Source organism: Puntigrus tetrazona, chromosome 2 (genome assembly GCF_018831695.1).
Source record: "Puntigrus tetrazona isolate hp1 chromosome 2, ASM1883169v1, whole genome shotgun sequence".
NCBI classification, from domain to species: domain Eukaryota; kingdom Metazoa; phylum Chordata; class Actinopteri; order Cypriniformes; family Cyprinidae; genus Puntigrus; species Puntigrus tetrazona.
The window spans coordinates 5,998,218-6,002,114 of NC_056700.1; the positions used below are offsets into that span (position 1 = coordinate 5,998,218).

At 41.6% G+C, this 3,897-nt stretch overlaps 1 non-coding gene across 1 annotated transcript; it reads left to right on the plus strand.

Annotated features, from left to right (window-relative positions):
* Window positions 1–2,397: 2,397 nt before the first annotated feature.
* trnag-gcc lies at window positions 2,398–2,472 on the plus strand. The gene has a single exon. It is a non-coding gene; the product is annotated as a tRNA-Gly (tRNA).
* The last annotated feature ends 1,425 nt before the right edge of the window (window positions 2,473–3,897 follow it).

Here is a 3,897-nt window from a genome sequence, read left to right on the forward strand (position 1 = left end):
GGCAAAACCATTGCCTCAATGCAGTGGCGGACGAGAACACAACCTGGTTTAGCTCTCCTTAAAATTGAACCTGAAATTAAGTTCTACTCATAAAATACCTGCGAATGTCATTGTTTTTTTTTTTTTTTAATTTAACATTGGTCAATAATACCTTCCTGATAGAGACTGGAAGAATTCTCGCCTGCCACACGGAAACCCAAGTTACCGATTCCCGCCAATAAAAAAAAGGTTACCATTATTTCAGAATTGTGAGTCTTTAAAACTCTTCTTAACACTAAAGCATGTTTTGCTTAAGGGACGTTTGTCTTCCTTTTCAGTCACGTGATTCATCAGTCTGTCCAACGAGCTGCTTTGGGAGCTCCTGTTTACTGCTTGGTCCATCTCATAACGACCTACAGATAAGAGCTGAAAACAGCTATACCTGTGCTTAGGATTGTAAACCAATGGACTAACGAAACAGAGACAACCTTACAAACCTGTTTCTCTCTCACCTTTGGGACTGTCTTTGAAGCTGCTGCCACAGAAACGGTAACATCATATATCAGTTTCTGTGAGGACATATGCATTCCTACCAGGACTTATTTAACTTATAACAACGATAAACCATGGTTCACTGGTAAATGAGCGTATGCTGTTCTCTGAAATGAGGTTTCCTTTTTTCAGAATTATTAGTCTTTAAAACTCTTCTTAACACTAAAGCCAGTTTTGCTTAAAGGACGTTCGTCTTCCTTTTCAGTCACGTGATTCATCAGTCTGTCCAATTAGCTGCTTTGGGAGCTCCTGTTTACTGCTTGGTTCCTCTCATAACGACCTACAGATAAGAGCTGAAAACAGCTATACCTGTGCTTAGGATTGTAAAACAATGGTCTAACGAAACAGAGACAAACTTACAAACCTGTTTCTCTCTCACCTTTGGGACTGTCTTTGAAGCTGCTGCCACAGAAACGGTAACATCATATATCAGTTTCTGTGAGGACATATGCATTCCTACCAGGACTTATTTAACTTATAACAACGACAAACCATGGTTCACTGGTAAATGAGCGTGCTGTTCTCTGAAATGAGGTTTCGCTTTTCAGAATTATTAGTCTTTAAAAGTCTTCTTAACGCTTTGCATGTTTTGCTAAAGGGCACTTCTCTCTTCCTTTCGGTCACGTGACTCATCAGTCTGTCCAATTAGCTGCTTTGGGAGCTCCTGTTTACTGCTTGGTTCCTCTCTAACGACCTACAGATAAGAGCTGAAAACAGCTATACCTGTGCTTAGGATTGTAAAACAATGGACTAACGAAACAGAGACAACCTTACAAACCTGTTTCTCTCTCACCTTTGGGACTGTCTTTGAAGCTGCTGCCACAGAAACGGTAACATCATTAAATCAGTTTCTGTGAAGACATATGCATTCCTACCAGGACTTATTTAACTTATAACAACGACAAACCTTGGTTCACTGGTAAATGAGCGTGCTGTTCTCTGAAATGAGGTTTCCTTTTTTCAGAATTATTAGTCTTTAAAACTCTTCTTAACACTAAAGCATGTTTTGCTTAAGGGACGCCTCTCTCTTCCTTTTCAGTCACGTGATTCATCAGTCTGTCCAACGAGCTGGTTTGGGAGCTCCTGTTTACTGCTTGGTCCATCTCATAACGACCTACAGATAAGAGCTGAAAACAGCTGTACCTGTGCTTAGGATTGTAAACCAATGGACTAACGAAACAGAGACAACCTTACAAACCCGTTTCTCTCTCACCTTTGGGACTGTCTTTGAAGCTGCTGCCACAGAAACGGTAACATCATATAATCAGTTTCTGTGAGGACATATGCATTCCTACCAGGACTTATTTAACTTATAACAACGATAAACCATGGTTCACTGGTAAATGAGCGTGCTGTTCTCTGAAATGAGGTTTCCTTTTTCAGAATTATTAGTCTTTAAAACTCTTCTTAACGCTAAAGCATGTTTTGCTAAAGGGACTTCTCTTCCTTTTCGGTCACGTGACTCATCAGTCTGTCCAATTAGCTGCTTTGGGAGCTCCTGTTTACTGCTTGGTTCCTCTCATAACGACCTACAGATAAGAGCTGAAAACAGCTATACCTGTGCTTAGGATTGTAAAACAATGGTCTAACGAAACAGAGACAAACTTACAAACCTGTTTCTCTCTCACCTTTGGGACTGTCTTTGAAGCTGCTGCCACAGAAACGGTAACATCATATATCAGTTTCTGTGAGGAAATATGCATGCATTCCTACCAGGACTTATTTAACTTATAACAACGACAAACCATGGTTCACTGGTAAATGAGCATGCTGTTCTCCAACGGGTTCGCTTCCCAAAATACACAGACTGAACGGAGTGTCTTTCAGGGGTTTGACTCTAGCACAATGGCACACCCCGCCCACGTGGCGGTCCTTGGTGGTTCAGTGGTAGAATTCTCGCCTGCCACGCGGGAGACCCGGGTTCGATTCCCGGCCAATGCTGGCAAAACCATTGCCTATGCAGTGGCGGACGAGAACACAACCTGGTTTAGCTCTCCTTAAAATTGAACCTGAAATTAAGTTCTACTCATAAAATACCTGCGAATGTCATTGTTTTTTTTTTTTAATTTAACATTGGTCAATAATACCTTCCTGATAGAGACTGGAAGAATTCTCGCCTGCCACACGGGAACCCGTTACCGATTCCCGCCAATTAAAAAAAAAAAGGTTACCATTATTTCAGAATTGTGAGTCTTTAAAACTCTTCTTAACACTAAAGCATGTTTTGCTTAAGGGACGTTCGTCTTCCTTTTCAGTCACGTGATTCATCAGTCTGTCCAACGAGCTGCTTTGGGAGCTCCTGTTTACTGCTTGGGCCATCTCATAACGACTCACAGATAAGAGCTGAAAACAGCTATACCTGTGCTTAGGATTGTAAAACAATGGACTAACGAAACAGAGACAACCTTACAAACCTGTTTCTCTCTCACCTTTGGGACTGTCTTTGAAGCTGCTGCCACAGAAACGGTAACATCATATAATCAGTTTCTGTGAGGACATATGCATTCCTACCAGGACTTATTTAACTTATAACAACGATAAACCATGGTTCACTGGTAAATGAGCGTGCTGTTCTCTGAAATGAGGTTTCCTTTTTCAGAATTATTAGTCTTTAAAACTCTTCTTAACGCTAAAGCATGTTTTGCTAAAGGGACTTCTCTCTTCCTTTTCGGTCACGTGACTCATCAGTCTGTCCAATTAGCTGCTTTGGGAGCTCCTGTTTACTGCTTGGTTCCTCTCATAACGACTCTACAGATAAGAGCTGAAAACAGCTATACCTGTGCTTAGGATTGTAAAACAATGGTCTAACGAAACAGAGACAAACTTACAAACCTGTTTCTCTCTCCTTTGGGACTGTCTTTGAAGCTGCTGCCACAGAAACGGTAACATCATATATCAGTTTCTGTGAGGAAATATGCATTCCTACCAGGACTTATTTAACTTATAACAACGATAAACCATGGTTCACTGGTAAATGAGCATGCTGTTCTCCAACGGGTTCGCTTCCCAAAATACACAGACTGAACGGAGTGTCTTTCAGGGTTTGACTCTAGCACAATGGCACACCACGCCCACGTGGCGGTCCTTGGTGGTTCAGTGGTAGAATTCTCGCCTGCCACGCGGGAGACCCGGTTCGATTCCCGCCAATGCTGGCAGAACCATTGCCTATGCAGTGGCGGACGAGAACACAACCTGGTTTAGCTCTCCTTAAAATTGAACCTGAAATTAAGTTCTACTCATAAAATACCTGCGAATGTCATTTTTTTTTTTTTTTAATTTAACATTGGTCAATAATACCTTCCTGATAGAGACTGGAAGAATTTCGCCTGCCACACGGAAACCCAAGTACCGATTCCCGCCAATTAA